Source organism: Lissotriton helveticus, chromosome 4_1 (genome assembly GCF_964261635.1).
Source record: "Lissotriton helveticus chromosome 4_1, aLisHel1.1, whole genome shotgun sequence".
In the NCBI taxonomy this organism is placed as follows: Eukaryota; Metazoa; Chordata; class Amphibia; order Caudata; family Salamandridae; genus Lissotriton; species Lissotriton helveticus.
In genome coordinates this window covers 1,939,098,965-1,939,120,090 of record NC_136063.1, presented here as the reverse complement: position 1 = coordinate 1,939,120,090, position 21,126 = coordinate 1,939,098,965, and positions in this window count along the sequence as shown.

Sequence of the window (21,126 nt, the reverse complement as noted above, 5' to 3'; positions counted from 1 at the left end):
CTGTTAAATAAGACAGGAATGAAAACCATGCTGACAAACACTAAATTAATCTATTCAGAATTTTTTTTTGAAAAAATGAATACATTTGGTGTTGATTTTTGGAAAAATAACATTGAAACAAAAACCATCTGGGGTACCCGAGATTGGCAGGTCCAAGGTATAGAATCATTATTTAGAGCCTGCATGATCCCAGAACAAATTATATTCTTGAATGACACAATTCAACAGACAACCTGTCTTGGCCTAGCCAAAATTAAAGACTTAAACAAACCGTCTATTCCAAAGCCAACACCTGACAGTAATAGCACTACAGATGTTGAGATAGACGTATCCCATATTTTTAACCAAAACAGAACACATCCTGATTGGAAAAAATGGTTGATCTGGCCCACAGACACAAATAACTGTCAAGATAGATTCCTGAACAAAATACAGGGGTTCAAATTGACCAGGCCAGACCCTAGATACTCCAAGAGAAAACATCCAGGGATAGTTACAACATACAGTGTAGGGAAACTCTGCCTCGAATGGCTACAGACATCCACACTGGCAGAAATTAAGCAACACTTAACTTTACTTAAAGACGGTGCTGTCTTGCGTGATTTCATATTGGGACCACGCAAACAGCGTCAAAAACGTTTCATAGCGGCCAGTATATATGCGGCTTACAACGAAGCTTGGAAAGAAACACAAATTGAAACAGCAGAAAAAATATGGGAAATTGACCGTATTCATTTGGAAAAATCACTTTCTGTTGTGGACAATGGGTTAATGACTCTGTCTTCCAGAATATATTCACTGGACAGTATTGTATCATCTGCAATTGATATAATATAACAGGATTTACTGATGTTACAACACGGTCAGTCCCAATTACGTTCTATTGTACAGCTTGGCTGGACGTTACAAAATCTGCGTTCAGGCTACGTGCCCTGGCGTTTAATCAACACAACGTCATTATTCTCTATCTTTAACCTTACTGATACACAAATCAGCTTGGCACAAAAAGGAGCGGAATATACAATTCTGAGCATTGAAAAACTTGAGAGATTACCATTGACAATGTCAGAACGACCTGTCATTGAATGGATAATACACGGAAACATAACTATTCCGATAACAACTTTCCAATTTAAATACTGCCAAGAGTATATACAAGCAGGCCAGTATGAAAGGTTGGGTAAAGGATAAATTAAGTCATCATGGAAATTACCTTACACACACACATGTTATAGTGAAAAAGGACAGAATGTATTTCTTAGTGGTAATAATTGTAAAAGGTCACTAAGTGGTATATTTCTGTGTCAGGATATAAATCTACATGGGGCCTGTGAGGGGACTTCAAATAACCTTTCATGCCACCAGCATGGCACACCTGCAACTCGAATGGAGCCATTTTTTAGACGGCTTTCTAACGGGAGCTACATTCTAATAGTGGACCACAGATGTTGTGGCTTGGTGCCAGGAAAAGCTTATCTAGTAAGCGTTTCTTCCATGGTCACTTGTTGTATGCAAGTATTGTATCCGAACAGCACTCCAGACAGGGAGGGAAAAATTTGGCCCATTTTGAATATCTCTTCTATTCAAATTGATACTTTAAGCAGAATGAAGTCTGTTCTTCTACAGACGACTGTGCCTTGACGTCATCAAAAGAAACGTATGATCTTCAAGTTGCAAGGACAACGGCAGAGATACATAAACTTTTATCAACAAATTGCCCCTTACATTTTGCAGAAATGCTAAGCCAAATCCTAAACATGTCTGATAAGAATGGTATCCCACATGTATTTAAGACAATTTTTTCGGGACTGTTAACACCCTTCAAAGCAGTCCTGGGCATCTTTCCTAATTTTGTCCATTCGGTCGTTGGCGGCCGACCACTCCTGTTGGGACTCGTAGCAGGAATTTTATTTTTGATTCTCCTGCTTCGTTATGGCAAGCCATGTCACAGACAAGACTCCAGCAACAATGGAAGAAACGATCCTAGCTATACGCTATCGGGACCGCATAACTAAAGTCCTTGGATTAGCCTGGCTAAGAGATCTGAATATGACCTGGTTCTTTCATTCAGACCCATCTGGCAGAATTGTATCTTACCTGTGCTAAGATGTATGCTGTGCGGAGAAGAATGCGTGTTGGACATCAGTCTTACACTACAATCAGAAGAACCATTGGATACAGATACTTTGCTAAGTCCTGTAACGGCTCATGCATCGTGTTGTCCCCAGCGGTTACCTATCCTGATGACGGCATTCGTGGAAACTTCACCACTGCGATTAAAGGGTAGTGAAGTGCAAGATGAGAGCAGCATCAACCAGGTACGACCTTCTGTGAGCAATGCTGATCAATACATCGATGATAGCGATCATTCTCACGACTGCACAGTTGCGGCATTTTCCAACTTGGTCGAACTTTCACCTGAAGCGGTAAACTGCTTTTTTGAAAGTCTGTCTGAAATGATGTTCTCCCCTGAACAGAAAGAATAACTTTAAAGCAAACAAGCACACAGCGTTCCCTGAACTCTGAATTCGGCCTTCGGCTTTGACAAACAAAAGCTACTGAAAATATTTGGAACTATTTTTTCCTTCTTCCCCTGAAAAGCGAAATTATTTTTGTTCCCGATTCCAAAATATTTACCTTTGTTTTTTGGCACTTGTACTCTGCTTAAAGTAGAACTATTCTTAGAGAACAGAGCTTCTATTTTTAGGAACTCTAGAGACAATATATTACCTCAGCCTCTAGCATATTTACAAATACCTGTATTTATATGTGATGAAATGGTCTCGCACTTCTTTTCTGTATTAAGAGCCATTTCATGTGTAATTTTCGCAAAATCATTCCGCTGATATATGTATGCATCCTATTTTTATGAATGATTACTATGCTTGAAAAACATACAGTACCTATACTCATTTTCATGTATTTCACATACACCATTTCAAATGCAAAAAAATGTATTTTGGGGTGCATCGGTATACACATGCACCTTTAGATATGTTTACTATTGCTTAGTTTTTAGTAATGATGGACATTAATTCGTGGAGTGGGTGTAGTGTGTTTGTCTAGGGACCTGATTCGATATTTCTATTTTATGCCCTTGTCTGGTTATAAATCAATAATATCTCTACAACGGCATAAAAACCCTATTCATAATTCAGTCGTAGCACATGCTGTCACATTAAGCAAGCCTACTCCTCCAGCCCCCTAGAAAGCACACCGAGTTCTCTAAACAAAACCAAGCCTCCAGCAACCTGGGAAATCCCCATTGCCTTTGTTTTGATTTCGTCCGAGAACTCCTGTAAAGCACTGTAAGAACGGCCAGTTCTTAGTGACATCTTTATTGACGTCTTATGTCCAGCCTTACGTCAAACCCGGCACCTTTCAGGTATAAATATACCAACGCTGTCTTAAACAAACACACGGTGGTGGTGATTCTGGAGCAGCTATCTACTTGCCCGAGAGCCCAGCTGATGCGAGAGCCCACGGACACTGCCCCTCACTTTTGACGAGCTGAGAAAAAGGCTGTCTTTTCTCCTGCCGAGAAAATCCAGCTCCGGCATTTACAGCCTACCCTTGCGGGTGACTGGGATATCGAGTCCTGAGAGAGAGATACCAGCCCTCCTGCTTTCTATTACCCAGGTGACTAACTGACTAAACTGACTAAACCCATACAGAGAATTCTTGAGTCAGATTCTTGGCAAAACAAACTTAACTTAAACTGCTACTTACTTACTCCTTCCCACGTATTAGGCTTAGGTCAGGTACACCGGGGTAGGCGTATTTAGAAGCACCAGTTGAGTACGATTAGTCAATGTATATACGTATGTATATATTTTATCTATTTTAAAGTATCATATGGCTAAGAAACCATATCAATGCTTTTACAGTATTATGTTATAATCCTGCTTTTACTGTACGCACTTTACTTTACTATAAGTATTGCAATTGTAGCAATTCATTTCTCTTGTATGAGGAAGGAGACTGCTCAATAAATTATACCTTTTATTGAAAACGCCCGTCTCTCTTTTCTCTACAATCTGGTGAAACTAAGTACGCACATTTGGCTGAGTGAAATAGCTGTCTTTTGTTTTCACACGACTCTAGAGATATACTCTTAATCAGGGAGAGCAAAGTTGTCATGTTTTATGGTTGTCAGAAGCTAATCCCTTCTTGTCTATCCAGGGAGGTTAAACTCCTCCTCGTTTATTCGAGAAAGTTTCTAGTGACCTCTGAGCTAGCTGGCAACCCTTAAGTCTAATATAGTCAGTAGAGACCTAGTCGACCTCAGTCCTTCGTCTATACTGCTGAATATATTATTCCAATGCGCAGAGCCTATTGGGAATATAGGAACTACACTACAATATTTCCTCCTTAATCCGAAGCTTTGATTATTATTGTCGGATCATTTTTAAGTTCTGTTATCCCCTGATATTCTTTCGGTGAGAGATTCCACTCCTTTTTGTTTTGATTCTTATTTTTATTTCAGACAGATTTTCCTGACATTTTTGTGATCTCTTCCACCATTATTTCATGGAACAAATCAATTTTATTCCCTGGTGGCAACTGTGGACAGAACCTGGACTGTTTTCTGAGTCCACTTTCACCTCCTTTATTTGTGGTTATTCCAATGGTGTTACAGAAGTCAGTATCTGATGTTAAAGAGTTTTGACTGTTCTCGATGTTTGATGTTTCACCTTCTCCCAATAAGTTTAGTGCCCTAAGAGCTGGTAAATCTTTTTGAGCAATTGATGATGGATTTGCATCTTCTGATTTGCGATCATTGGGTTGAGGCTTCTTCTCTAAAAAGTATTTTTTGAGTTTGATCTTCCTACAAAACGTATAGGGATCTATGCGTGCATTGGGGATGTCCATGTCTTTGTTTGGGCAGTAGGATAACCCTCGATTAAGTAATCTTAGCTAAACTTCTGGTTATGGTTTGTCAGATATATTTATGACCAAGTTTTCATAAAAGTTTGTTCTGCTCTTTTTGAGAATTATTTCAGCTTTCCTTTTCCTCTCTTTGATTTTACTCCTTCTTCTGCCCCTTCTGCTTGTGGTTTTGATTGTCCTCTCCCCCACGTGTTGATTCTGCCTCTTCCTCTTTGTTGCATTATCATTTGCGCTAGTTGTATCTCCCCGCGAAAATCCAGTGGAGTTGTGGCAGCATCTTCATCTGCTGAGCTGATTTCTGAGCTATCTACCGTGTCAATATTTACTGTTCCTGCACACTTGTCCATCACAACTCTGCTTCTTAGTGTGTCATATTTGCGAGCAAATGTGTAGATGCGCCCATTCGCATAATCCATCCTGTCTCTTGTAAATTTATTTGCTTTTCGTTTTTCTACCTCTGTTTCATGTTTATTTATTTTTTTCTCCATATTCTCAATTAGTTCTTTATTTTCTTCTGATACCGGGATTTTGGCTAATACTTGTTCCAACGTTTGGATTATACTCGTGATTTTTTCTAGTTTCCTTTCAGTGTGTATAATTAATGTCCTCATGAGTTTAAATGAGCATTCATTGGTGTCTTGTTGCCATAATTTTATCAAATCCGGTTCCAAATCATTTAATGTGGGCATGATGAGTATCCAAAGCCTCCTTGGGACTCTTTTGAACTCTATATATTTTTATAGTGTTGTTTTTTCCCACCATTTATTGATTTCCAAAATCCGGCTCTGTTGTAATTCTCTTAGGACATTTATTATTGTTCTTTTGCCTTTCTCCTTCCCTCCTGCTGCTCCTCTTGTGTTTGTGCTCGTTTAGGGAGTGGTTTCATCATCATTTAACAGTTAACTCGCCCTCAGTAGGTAGTTCCTAGATTTCTCTGCCATCTATGTGAATGAGGTTAGAAAATTCTTGATTCTTTGCCTTTAATTGCTTTAGTGTTATTTTTATTAATATTTTAGGATTCTGTCATCTGCTTCCAGGTTAGACAAGACCCTATCAACCTGCTGCTCCTCTTACTCTCCAAGTTGGAGGAATCACGATAAATATTACTGTCTCTGTCTCTATCTCTCTAAATTTGTTTGCTTCGCTTGTTTGCTTTAGAGACAGTGTTCGCCTTGGGTCTGAAATTGAAAGCGTAGGGTGCTATGATGTATGTTCGATCTTTGAAGTCAGTATGCAGTTTAAACTTTTGCTTCCTTACGTTATTGCACAACGCTCGACTACTATCCCCAGCGGTTCGTGCGCAAGTAGGTCATGGCGAGTCCCTGCTTCTCTCACGCCGCCTCCGCTGCATTGCCGAGTCGCACAGACACCGCCCACCCCCCGCCCTGCGTACTCACCGCTGGGTCTTCGCCATTCGATTTCCACACATTTGTTTCTTCCTCGTTTCTCAATGCGCTGATTGACCTCACAAGGCTGAAGATAGAGGCGTCAGTCTTCTTTTTCATCTGTGTATCTCGACTGGAATGTTCTGTGACCGCCTCGCCTCGCTAGTGAGTGCCTGTGATGTGCGTACCAGTCCACGCACCATAGATTCCTTCGATTCCTCTCGCCTCCTTTCCTCTCCAGCGGAAGTCACGGTACAACAGCAGGTGAATTTGTAATTAATTTTATTATTTAATACACCATGTGCAAAAAGAGGATGGCCTACGCGTTTCGGCTACGATTAGCCTTCAACAAGACCATAGAGTCCTAAACGTCTAGACAATTTTTAAAGTGCTTAGTGCTAGTACCCTTGTTTGTGTTTATAAAACACTAGACTGCTAACCTCATTCACAAACTATGGCTATAGTTGGTCGCCATTTTTATTTATATATATAACTGAAAAAACCAAAGGTTGCCTAATATAGTTAGGAATTAGCTTTTAAAAAACCTTTGAAATTCACTCAAAAAACTATAAGTTTTAGGGGTGTTATAGTTAGCTGGACATTTCACTCATACAAAACCATTGCAATTGCTCCTATATAGTTAGTTGTCCTAACTATATTTCGCGCACCCACAATCCACTGCTGATGATGTCACATATTAGATCATTCATGACATGGTTAGTGGTGACATCACTGATGACATCTCAAATGACATCACTGATGACATCACTGATGACATCATCCAGTGAATGTGCTTTGCTTCGTTATTTAAATAGGCATTATATATATAGCAATTTGCATTGAAGAATGAGTGGATATATATAAATAAATATTTGGATGAAGGATTTAGTAGCAGTGTAATTGACTGTTTACTTGACCAATTTATAATGTCTCACTAAATATAGTGGATAGTGACTAAACTGTGTGAATATCTGTATCACTTTGTCAGTTGTTGTGTAAACTGATTCTACAGTTTGTTACTAGCTATGTTAAAATCTATATTAGTTATTGATTAGTTAACTGAGTATTTGTATGGGAATGTGAAAGTGTGTGTGGTTCGGTGGGGGGGTGTGACTGTCCATCGATGTGTGAATAGTTGATTCAGTAGATATATGAAGTTAAAAGTACATGTTCTAACAGTTTGGGTGAGTGAATCTCTTTATGGGTGTGGTGATGAGCAAATATATTTCTCAATGGTACACGTCCAACAAACTAGAAAAATAAAAGGCAGTGTATGTGTCAGTTGTTGTATATAAATAAGTATACATAAGACTCAATGATTGTGTGAGTGACTGTATGGATAACTGTATACTTGTAATAATGATTTTATAATCCACTAAGTATGACTTACTATCTAAATGAATAGATGAAGTGGTGTTTGCATTAGTGTTTTGCTAAGTAAATATGTAAGTATGATCCATTGTTTGCATAAGTGAGTAGGATGACTTCGTATGTGAATAGGATGTGTGCTGTTGCTTAATGTCGATATAGGTGTATAAGTATTTTTGATAGTGTCCTATTGTTCATTGACAGCATGTATGAGTGAATCTACAGGTAAGTGATTAGATTTGTGTATACATCTATGAATCACTGAGTGGATTTTTAGATACTTGTATTGCTGTGACAATGGATTCAAATATGATACTATGTATTTTACAAAGAATGATGAAAAATAGTAATAGTGTATGAAAAGGTGTGTGTGATTGTCACGTGGATGATGTCATCAGTGATGTCATTTGAGATGTCATCAGTGATGTCACTGACCATGTCATGAATGATCTAATATGTGACATCATCAGCAGTGGATTGCGGGTGCGCGAAATATAGTTAGTACACCTAACTATATAGGAGCAATTTCAATGGTTTTGTATGAGTGAAATGTCCAGCTAACTATAACACCCCTAAAACTTATAGTTTTTTGAGTGAATTTCAAAGGTTTTTTAAAAGCTAATTCCTAACTATATAAGGCCTGAAACCTATGTTTTTTTTCAGTGAATTTCAAAGGTTTTTAAAATGCTAATTCCTAACTATATAAGGCCTGAAACCTATGGTTTTTTCAGTGAATTTGCAAGGTTTTTTAAATGCTAATTCCTAACTATATAAGGCCCGAAACCTATGGTTTTTTCAGTGAATTTGCAAGGTTTTTTAAATGCTAATTCCTAACTATATAAGGCCTGAAACCTATGGTTTTTTCATTGAATGTCAAAGGTTTTTTAAATGACAATTTTTAAATGTATTAATTGTTATTTTTTTATACTGATTTACTATATTTTTGCAGGCAGGTGTTCAGAGGGCACGCCCCATTTTTACAACGTTCTGCAGCGCAATCCTTGGTGCGTTTGCAGAGGAGGAACTAATTCCCCTTGCATACTGGGGTCCCTGGGGGGCAACTAGCCCACCAGGAGCCTCCAGTATAAGCCAGGGAGCTGCATTACAGAGAGGTGTAATGAGGCTACACCCTTTTTTACACCTCTCTGCAACGCAGCCCCCGGGCGTGTTTGCAGAGGGGGAACTAATTCCCCTTGCATACTGCAGGTCCCTGGGAGCCAACTAGCCCACCTGGAGCCTACAGTATGCACCAGGGGGCTGCATTGCAGAGAGGTGCAATGAGGCCACACCCTTTTTTACACCTCTCTGCAGCACAATCCCTGGCGTGTTTGCAGAATAGCAACTAATTCCCCTTGCATACTGGGGGTCCCTGGGGGCCAAGTAGCCCATCAGGAGCCTCCAGTATGCGCCAAGGGGCTGCGTTGCTTTGCCCCAGAGGCGCCTGTCCCTGGGGCAGTGTGGGGGGGATTGTGGACCCCCCACACTTCTTTATCACTATGCCGCCGCAATTTGGTCCCCCCGGGGGGTAATTTTTTAAAAAACAGACCAGGTTTTAAAAAAAAAATATTTGGGCCTTTTTTGTCCTTGTGGGACCACCTGGGCAGGCCTAGGGGGTCAGGGTGTATCTACCCTGCCCCCTTTTTGTGTACTTCACGTTTCTTTTTCTGCTTTCTTGTGCCTCGGTCTATCTACATGCACACATATACACATATATATATATATGCATATATATGCATTTATATATATGTATGTGTATATATATATATACATACATATATAAACATATATAATCTGCATATCTATATAAATACAAATATAAATGCATGCATACATATACATATATGCATACATATGCATGTTATTTACATGAAAGTTTGAAAAACACTATTAAAAGCAAAGCTAAAAAGCCACCTCATTACAAACAGAATGGCTTTAACTTAAACGAGGGCGAGATCTATTGCATTTTCAATGCTTGTTTACTTTGGTTCCATCAAGAAGGCATTCAGATGTGTCACACATTTGCCATAAATTCTGAATGTTAGCACTCTAGTTGCTCATTATATCACTGTAGTAAAGCTACTGCTCACCAGGGATGTCTGCTGCTGGTATTCAAAGTGCATGTTTCAGTCTGCATGTCAGAATGTTTTTAATGAAATAGAAGAGGATTTGAGAAGTCACTCAAAATGTGCCATAATTTTTCTTTCTGCAGCACTAATCATACTTTCTATGGCAAAATATACCCCCTCATTTTGTTCCTTTTTAAATTAAATGTTTTAAGAGTTACCACTTCATTCCAATCAAGATGGCCTCTGGTGTGCCATACTTTTGTCATAAGTAAGACTGTTAGCACTCTAGTTGTTCTTTAGAACACTCTGGGACATTCTGTCATTGGGCTATACTTGGGCTACATCTGGGTGCTATTTGGGCTACATTTGGGCTCTTTTATCTCTGGTGGCCATCTTGGGAGACTGCATGTCAGAATGTTTTTAATGAAATAGAAGAGGATTTGAAAAGACACTCAAAATGTGCCCTAATTTTTCTTTCTGAAGTACTAATCATACTTTCTATGGAAAAATGAACCCCCTCATTTTGTTCCTTTTTTAATTAAATGTTTTCAGATTTACCACTTCATTCCAATCAAGATGGCTTCTGGTGTGCCATACTTTTGTCATAAGTAAGACTGTTAGCGCTCTAGTTGTTCTTTAGAATACTCTGGGCCATTCTGTCATTGGGCTATACTTGGGCTACATCTGGGTGATATTTGGGCTACATTTTGGGCTCTTTTGTCTCTGGTGACCATCTTGGGAGACTGCATGTCAGAATTTTTTAATGAAATAGAATAGGCTTTGAGAAGTCACTCAAAATGCGCCCTAATTTTTCTTTCTGCAGCACTAATCATACTTTCTATGGCAAAATATACCCCCTCATTTTGTTCCTTTTTAAATTAAATGTTTTAAGAGTTACCACTTCATTCCAATCAAGATGGCCTCTGGTGTGCCATACTTTTGTCATAAGTAAGACTGTTAGCACTCTAGTTGTTCTTTAGAACACTCTGGGACATTCTGTCATTGGGCTATACTTGGGCTACATCTGGGTGCTATTTCGGCTACATTTGGGCTCTTTTGTCTCTGGTGGCCATCTTGGGAGACTGCATGTCAGAATTTTTTAATGAAATAGAATAGGATTTGAGAAGTCACTCATAATGTGCCCTAATTTTTCTTTCTGAAGCACTAATCATACTTTCTATGGCAAAATGAACCCCCTCATTGTGTTCCTTTTTAAATTAAATGTTTTCAGACTTGCCACTTCATTCCAATCAAGATGGCTTCTGTTGTGCCATACTTTTGTCATAAGTAAGACTGTTAGCGCTCTAGTTGTTCTTTAGAATACTCTGGGACATTCTGTCATTGGGCTATACTTGGGCTACATCTTGGTGCTATTTGGGCTACATTTGGGCTCTTTTGTCTCTGGTGGCCATCTTGGGAGACTGCATGTCAGAATGTTTTTAATGAAATAGAAGAGGATTTGAAAAGTCACTCAAAATGTGCCCTAATTTTTCTTTCTGAAGTACTAATCATACTTTCTATGGAAAAATGAACCCCCTCATTTTGTTCCTTTTTTAATTAAATGTTTTAAGAGTTACCACTTCATTCCAATCAAGATGGCCTCTGGTGTGCCATACTTTTGTCATAAGTAAGACTGTTAGCACTCTAGTTGTTCTTTAGAACACTCTGGGACATTCTGTCATTGGGCTATACTTGGGCTACATCTGGGTGCTATTTCGGCTACATTTGGGCTCTTTTGTCTCTGGTGGCCATCTTGGGAGACTGCATGTCAGAATTTTTTAATGAAATAGAATAGGATTTGAGAAGTCACTCATAATGTGCCCTAATTTTTCTTTCTGAAGCACTAATCATACTTTCTATGGCAAAATGAACCCCCTCATTGTGTTCCTTTTTAAATTAAATGTTTTCAGACTTGCCACTTCATTCCAATCAAGATGGCTTCTGTTGTGCCATACTTTTGTCATAAGTAAGACTGTTAGCGCTCTAGTTGTTCTTTAGAATACTCTGGGGCATTCTGTCATTGGGCTATACTTGGGCTACATCTGGGTGATATTTGGGCTACATTTTGGGCTCTTTTGTCTCTGGTGGCCATCTTGGGAGACTGCATGTCAGAATTTTTTAATGAAATAGAATAGGATTTGAGAAGTCACTCAAAATGCGCCCTAATTTTTCTTTCTGCAGCACTAATCATACTTTCTATGGCAAAATATATCCTCATATTGTTCCTTTTTAAATTAAATGTTTTAAGAGTTACCACTTCATTCCAATCAAGATGGCTTCTGGTGTGCCATACTTTTGTCATAAGTAAGACTGTTAGCACTCTAGTTGTTCTTTAGAACACTCTGGGACATTCTGTCATTGGGCTATACTTGGGCTACATCTGGGTGCTATTTGGGCTACATTTGGGCTCTTTTGTCTCTGGTGGCCATCTTGGGAGACTGCATGTCAGAATTTTTTAATGAAATAGAATAGGATTTGAGAAGTCACTCAAAATGTGCCCTAATTTTTCTTTCTGCAGCACTAATTATACTTTCTATGGCAAAATATATCCTCATATTGTTCCTTTTTAAATTAAATGTTTTCAGACTTACCACTTCATTCCAATCAAGATGGCTTCTGGTGTGCCATACTTTTGTCATAAGTAAGACTGTTAGCGCTCTAGTTGTTCTTTAGAACACTCTGGGAAGCTGCAGTAGAACACAAAGGAATGAACTGACAGTCTCTGTCCTTGTTGGATGTACATGTTTTACTGAGAATGTCAGACTTCATTCTCACATGACTGAGAAAGATAATGTGAATTTACAGAATTAAATATGCTTTCAGTTTAACTTATAGATCCCCTTCCAAACCACTGTGGGAAAAGCATGAGATAATAGTTTTCTTTCAAACATGATTCATGATATCCCAGCAGAAGGCTTTTTCACATGGTAAAATTACCTTAGAACACACCACAATTCCTAAAATGAGTATGGCACCATCAACAAATGATTTATAATGTAACTAAAGTCCTAAAACCTTCTATTAACTGCAATGCTTTTTAATGAGGTGCTATCATGTATATTGGTCCCAAGATGGCTGCCAACACTTCTTGGATGAAGAATTTGAATTTTGAAAACAAATTTTTTTTTTTGCTTTGGGGGTCCTTGTGGGACCCCCTGAGCAGGCCTAGGGGGTCAGGGTGCTTCTACCCTGCCCCCTTTTTGAGTTCTACATGTTTGTTTTTCTGCTTTCCTGTGCCTCAGTCTACGAGGCACAAGATGGCTGCCAACACTTTCTGTTTTGGAGTGTTGACAGACATTGGCAGCCAATCAGAATGCAGCTTGAGCTCGGAAAGTTAAGCTTACAGTAAGCTTACACGTAAGCTGCTTTAGATATATATATTTTTTCTCTTTTGATTTTCTCAGGAACTACTGGAGGGATTTTCACCAAATATAGCAAAGGCACATCTGCGTACCAGTCCCTACAATTTTGCAAAGTTTGGCGTAATTCCGTTCAGCGGTTCGGGCTGTAGCCGTGTCAGAACGTCCTATAGAAATTAACATGGAGAAAACACGTTTTGGGACCCCCCTTTTCTCTCGGCCCCCGCTTGACGAATCCCCCCAAAACTTTCAGGGAAGGAGCAGAACTGAGCTGGCCAAAATTTTGGAAAATTGCACGCAATTTCCTCAATCAACGCCAAAGTTATTCCCAATAGAATGTTGCGGATTTCCTATGGTAACTAGGTCCTAACTATATATTCCTACTGGCGACCGCCAGTAGGTAATATATATATATATATATATATATATATATATATATATATATATATATATATATATATATATATATATATATTACCTAGGTAATAGGTAGGTAGGTAATATATATATATATATATATATATATATATATATATATATATATATTACCTACTGGCGGTTGCCAGTAGGTAGCTATAGTTAGGACCTACTTTCCATAGGAAAGCCACAACATTCTATTTGGAATACTTTGGCGCTGTTTGACGAATCTTTGCGAATTTCTCCAAGAAAATGGCTTGCTCGGCTCTGCTCCTTCCCTGAAAGTTTGGGGGTGATTCGTCAATTGGGGGCCGAGAAAAAAGCGGGGGTCCCAAAACGTGTTTTCCCCATGCAATTTTCCATAGGGACGTTTAGCCAGGGCTACAGCCCAAAGGGCTGAACGGAATTACACCAAATTTGGCAGAGAGGTAGAGTTCGGTTTGCAGATTGTGCTTTTTGTTAAATGGTGTAAATCTGTTCAGTAGTTTCTGAGAAAATCAAAAGAAAAATCATAGTGATATCTATATACAAAGTACTGCTCGCGTACGGAGATCCGTTCAATTACGAGCACGAGCTGCATGCTGATTGGATGTCAACTGTCTGTCAACACTCCAAACCAGGAAGTGTTGGCAGCCATCTTGCGCCTTGGTAGAACTGAGTCACAAGAAAACAGTAAAAGAAATTTGAAAAATAAGGAAACGGGGCAGGGTAGAAACATCCTGACCCTCTAGGCCTGCCCAGGGGGTCCCACATGGATGTTTAGGCCGCTAATATTTTTTTTTAAAAATAAGAAATTGCGGGGTACGTGTATCGTACGCGTATGCGGTGGAAAAGGAGAAAAAAACTAGAAGTCTGTTTTATTCTTAATTCGCCCCCGAGGGGGGCAAATTCCAGGGGCATTTTGTTTCCATAATGGGGGCTTGTAAGGCCTCCCGAGACCCGGGGAAAGCCATCCCCCAGGGTTTTATTTTGAAGTATGTTGGGGGGCTCCCGCCCCCCCACCTGCAGCCCCGGGGACCATCTCCCCCTCGGGGAATTTTTTTAAATATTTTTTTTAAAAGAATGTTTTCAGCTCTCACTCCCTCTCCCCTGTACATGTCCCAGGGACAGCCACCTTCCTGGGACAGTATTATATAAAATGACCGTCCAGCCCCGTGGACCTGCACTCCCCAGGGCTTTTTAATGTTGGGAGGGGGTTGCGCTGACCCCCCTTCTGGAGCCCTTGATGGCCCTGGGCACCACCCACCTCTCAGTCCTGGCTCTTGGAGTGTCTCAGGGTTCCTATATTTCTATGATAGTATGTAAAACTTTCCACTTTTTTTGTGCCCCAGTTGTACTTTCTACGCATTCGCTGCCTCGTTTCCAAGACCACGTTTCTTTCTTTTTCTTCAAGTTAAGTTCGCCAAGCGAACCTCTTCTCGTTTCAGGTTTTAAATTTGCCGCTTTCTTTTCCTGGGTCTTGTGTGTCATCCGCTGCTATACTTTTGTAATATATTAATAATTATATTTTATCTATATTTATTTGAAACGTATTGCCGAGGTGCCAAATATTGATTACATACTCCCCCCCACCACCGTTTTAGTAGTTTTCCTCCGTTATTTTTTTGCACCGGTTACTTTCATTTTACCCTCCGCCTATCTTCTCTGTGATCGATGAGATTTCCTGCCAGAGACACCACGGTGTTTGTCCTTGGCCTCCGATGTTATCAGACTTGGTCACACGTATACCTAAAAACTAATTTGAAGGACGTAAGCCAAAGCCATTACAACGCGTGTCCATCACCACAAAGCCATTATCCTGCTTATGGCTTTATCATGCGTGGTAAATGTATACTAGTTGTAAAAGCATGCATGGTAAAGGCATGCGTGGTAAAGCCATATGCGTGCTAATGAATTTGTGATGACGATCACGCGTGCTTATGACCGCAGTTGTAATGGCTGCTTTTCCCCAGGACACTGCAGGAACCGAGTCTGGGTGTGGCGGACTCCAGGGCATCAAGCGGTGGGCCACGCAGCCTCCCTCACACTATATTGAAATCTCCTGGGAGTGGTCGCTTTCGTGTTTTGAGGGGCGTCATTGAGGCCCACGTAGTTAATTTTGTAGGGGGTTAGGTTTGCATGCGAAAATGTCGCAAGAGGTTTGTAAATGTGGTACACATTGTTTTACTTTAATTTCCTTTGTATGTTGTAGTCCATTCAGAGAAAATATAAGTTATTGAACAGCTAGTACTTTTCAACCCTACTGTCAAACCTCTTACTATAGTATTTCAAATTATAAATATTTTTGTTGTGGACCGTCCCCCTCCCCCCCAAATAAAACAAGTATGTCGTTTTTTTAATTAACTTTTATTAAAACAAAATATCTTATTTACTCGTATGGTAAAAACAAAAACTTTTTACACCTGTACATACGTCACTACACACGGGACTCTATCTACAAAAAAGACGGAACGTACAATGCCCTCACGGTCCTGCTGACTCCTCGTGACCGCTATGTTCAAATAGAGCATGCGCAAATGAAATGAAAAAGATTAGGGGTATACGGACTGATGATGGGTGTAGTGAGGCGTATTGTGCGCATGCGCACCAATAATACACATGCGCTGAGTGAAAAGGGTACACAGGTCAATGGGGTACACTCCTCTATAGAACGCCGGCATTGCTTTTACACATGGGGAGATGCTAAGTTGCTTGTTTGGATTTTGAAAGTGAGAACAGATTTCCCTGTTGTGTCTTTCAAAGTTCAAACTAAGTTTGCTATGGGAGGGCGGGAGCTACAAGACTTTTCATAGCAAACAGGAGTGTCCCGGGGGTAGGCACCCCGGGACACTGCAGGAACCGGCTCTGGGCATGGAGGTCTCCAGGGCTCTCGAGGGCACCAGGCGGAGGGCTACCGAGCCCGTGTCACACAATACAGAAATCTCCAGGGGGGGGGGGTTGTTCCTGGGGTTTGAGGTGCACACACTTTTAATTTTATAGGGGGGCCGTGGACGCGCAAGTGGCGCATCGGGTATTGTAAATGTGGTGCATTGTTTTGTTTTACTTTGCTTTCCTGATCCAGGGTAAATATAACGTTTTTTGTACAGCCAGTACCTTTCTGCCTGTTACCATAGTAACAGTTCATGGAACACTTGCTTGAGCACAGAGGTTAAAAGTTCACCACAATATGTTGCTAATTGAAATAGTTACTGTGCTAGAGATTTAGATTTTTTTCATAGGAACCGTTAGTCGTACAAGAAGTCAGTGGAAAAGTTTGGTTAGGGATTCCTTCTTGTTCGGGGAGTATTAGGGTAACGTGCTCCAAGCGGGACTTTATGAAGCTTAATGTTCATTGGCTGTGAAGTATTAAAAGTAGAAGGTTTGGCAGTCATTCCTTGCTCATCTGTGGAACAACATGGACATTTTATTGGCTAAAGTGTTCCGAGCACAAGGTTTCTCCTTATTGGGTGGGAACGGTACACTGTTGTCAGTGATATTGTGATGCATTTTCCAAAAGTGTATGCGGAAAGAAAGTAGTAGAGGGCAGGTTAGGAACACTATTAACTCTGTACAGTGCCCATAAGGTGTTGGGGAGGGATTATGAGGGAAACAATTTTTCGTGTGATTTATAAATCACGGCGGAAAAATTACAGTGACTTGCACTGTTTTTTTTATCAAGTTTGCGGGTAACATACTTCTTAGGAGTACTATTTACTTATAATGTGGTGTTTACTTTCCTGAGGTGGCGGTGTGGTTGCGCAGCAAAAAATTCAGTCTAGGTTTGAAACAGTTTTTATTAAGCAAATACAAATAAACTTTCTTCAGAAACTGTTCCTGTATATATGAAATGGGTGACAATCAAAACTGGAATTTCATAAAATATCAGTTAAGCTTGGCTATATACAGATTTTTTGTGCTACAGTTTGTAAAAGTGTTGCCCCACATTCTTGATGATGTAAGAGGGCATCAGTTACTTTTAGATATATTGTCAGTCAATCTTTATTCGGGTACCACAGTACCCATAAAAGCGCAGTATAAAAAAAATGCATTACATACATGTTAACATTTTAGCCGGTCAAATAGTCTAAATACATTCATTATGCAGATCATAAGTGACTTAGTGCAAAATTTAGGATTATCACAGTACAAAACTATTTACATCAATCTCAGTCTTCAACCATGGATCAGCTTGTCCTTACTGCCCTTTTTAGAACAGTGCAAGTGCGAAAAATAAGGTCCTCATTATCTAAAGTTAACATGGAATCGAAAGCTGCCTCTAAGCTAATTGGTCTTCTCTTATTAAAATACGAGCATAAAAACTGTTTAAAATATTTGATATAAAATTTGCAGGAGAATATAAAATGCTTTACAGTTTGCTCACTCCTCCCATCGCAAGGGCACAGCATTGAGTTTAAATTAGAACTATAACCAAGTGGGAAGGAGAATGCAAAATGAATTGTGCCAGCCCTTAAACAGAACAGTAAACTTGTCTCCCAGCGGGTCATCGGTAGTAACAAATAGATGTGGAGTGGGTACCTATAATGTTCAATGGCCATTTTGTTACGCAGAGTAGTTTGGCTGGCCTCTACTGCCTCACACTCGGTTTTATATAAGGAATACAGAGCATTCTGCACATCCTTTTTGAAGGGTCCTAAAAATACTTTCCATATTAATACTGCGCAAACTGCTCAACACTTTACCCAACCACGGGATATCTAGGCCCCTAGCACAACCTAAGCAATCCTTAATGATTGACTGGGTCAGGGTGGCTGCTTCGTTCTTCCATACAGCAATCCACATAAGTGCTGGACGAGCCCTAATAAAATCAGTAAGAAAATGAATATTGAGCTCTTTATGAGATATTTAATGGGAGGTTGAAATGGGGACATTCAGTATTTTTCTGCAGAATCTATTCTCCTCCTGCTGTATACCAGAGCAGCTGACCGCCCCCCATATCTCAGCGCCATTGGTCGCTACCGGGGTACACTGATGTTTATAAATCCTTTGGACAGCTACTACAGCACCCATCGTCTTGGGGCGAGGGATGCTTAAAATCGAGTTATTGGCCTTTGAGAACTTGCTCCTGGTGCGAGCTAAGTGCTCACTCCAGGAGCTGTTCGCAGCAAAGGCCAAACCCAAATATACGAAGGATTTTACCGCCGTCATCTTATGGCCGTCTATTGCAATCTGGCGTATAGCCCGTTTGCCTGGGCCACTGCTCATTAAAAAGGAATTTTTTAAATTAACTTGTAAGTCTAGATTTTTCATAAAAATATTAAAACCTTCGACAAGGAGGCGTAATGAATTTGATGTGCGCCCTAATAAAACTGCGCCATCGGCGTAGAGCAACGCAGGAATGGGTACTTTGTTAATATATGGGATGTCTTAGGTGGCCAATTTCAGGGAGGCATTTAGGTCATTGATATATATAATAAAAAGCAGGGGAGCCAGAACACAACCTTGTCTGACCCCCCCTGCCAATATCAATAAATCCTGAGACATCTCCTCCCACCCCCATTCTTACTTGGGCCTTGAGATCTCTGTGCAAAAGAGCCAGGAAATTGACCAGAGTTTCATCCAGACCCTTGGATAAAAGGATTGCCCACAGCTTGGACCTATTAACTAGGTCAAAGGCTGTGGACAAATCCATGAAAGGCCATATAGACCGGGGATTTCTTAGCGATAGCATATTTGCTAATAATTAAATTCAGGTTAAGGCATTGCTCCCTTGTTCCTACCTTACTCCCGAAACCCACCTGACAAGGGTCCAAGATGTTAGTTTCCTCTGCCCAACCTAAGATTTTGTTATAAAGAACTCTACCTAAAATTTTAAGGGTGTTGTCTATTAGGGAGATAGGTCGATAGTTACACGGTAGTGATCTATCGCCTTTTTTAAAGATCGGAACTATTACACTTCTGGCCCATGTTTCTGGGATTTTCGCCAGGGTCAAATTGTAAAAAATATTCAGAAGTAAGGGGGCCCAAAACGCCGGATTCCATTTAATTAAGTCTATTGGCAGCCCATCAGGGCCAGGCGCTTTATTGCTTAAGCTTTGGTTAATTGCTTCAATTACTACTGAAATGCCAATGTCTATAGGTGTAGGATTACCAAAAATAGGGGTTGGGTCAGATGCAAGTGGGGCACAGTAAATAGTTGCAAAATGGGCCACCCAGACCTCGCTAGTTATATTGCAACTGATAGGCATCAGTGACTGTCCCATGGAATGCACTTCCCTCACTGCCGCCCAGAAGATGTTAGCATTATTTAAATTGGTGGCGTCGGACAGCTTGTCCCAGCGCTCCTTTAGGACTTAATTTCTCCTATTTTTTGTTACAACTTTGTAATTGTTTCTGGCCTGCCTAACCGTTATAGGGCATCTCGGGATAGTTGTTAGAGCCCTGTAAAGGTTCCTGTTTGCTTTGGAGCAGTCTTGATTAAACCAACTAGGGAGAGGTGCAAGCTTTTTGGGTGGTTTGGATATGAGGCTTTTAACAGTCAGACATATCTTACCAAAGTCCTCAATTATCTGCTCAGGTGCTGAGACAAGAGAGAGGCAGGACTCGATCAGAGGCATGTTGTTTTTTGCCAGTGCCTTAAAGACTTCTGCATTATCTGCCCCTTTCCAACATAGTCTTAAATTATCTGTTGAGACTGATTTGTCGCTGCGCAATCGCTATGAGCGATAGTCCATCTGGTTGCTTTTAATATTACCTTAATCGGGTTATGATCCCCAAAATCAGACGGTGTCACGGCAGCAAAAGTCACCAGTTTTTCAATTAGGGGGCATACAAAAACATAGTCTAATGTAGAGCCACTCCCCCTTCCTCTATATGTCTGGTGGTTAATCCTATGAGAACTCACAACTAAGTCCATAGCATTAGATAGGTTATGCGAGTTAATAAGTCTTTTAAGTTCTCGGCCTCTGGTATAAGGGGGTTGAGTGCAGAAAGCTGTTAGCACATCAGTACCATGGCTTTGAAATTTAGCATTAAAGTCGCCACCTAATAAGATGCCTAAAGTATCTCCTTTTGCGGACTGGTTATCCAGATCAGACATAAAATCAAATAACTTTAAAAAGCTTTTGTTAGGGACTGACTGAAAATCATTGTTATAAAAATGTAATAGATAAAATTGAATACCTCTTTTAAACAATGCAACTTCAAAATCTAGGCTATGCGTTGGGATTATTTCAAATGTGCCTCCGGCTGTCACCTTGAATTCTATGAACAAAACCCCTTGTGGCCTTCCCTTCCTTGATATTTGTGATAGGACACTATTACAATGAAAACCCTCAATGTATAAGTTTTCGGTAGCCCAAGTTTCTTAAAACATCAAAATATCATGTTCCTTGACCAAATTTAGCCATTCAATGTTATCAAGTTTTGATCGGAGACCTGCTACATTCCAACTAAGTATACGCAGACTTGTCCCATCATTCCTTGTTACTGGGACTTTCTTCCCTTGAGGTGATGCCGTCAGTGCTACTCTGGGTGGGGAAATAATAACAGCCTCAGAATCTAGGGGTGTTGGTGGTCAGTCTTGTTGATCCAAACTTTGAAAAGCATGAAAATTGTTGGACAGGGGTATAGGTGTTCCAGTGCCACTATTGGGTGAGGTACGTGGTTTGTAAAAAATAGCCCAGGGGAAGGTCACTAATATCA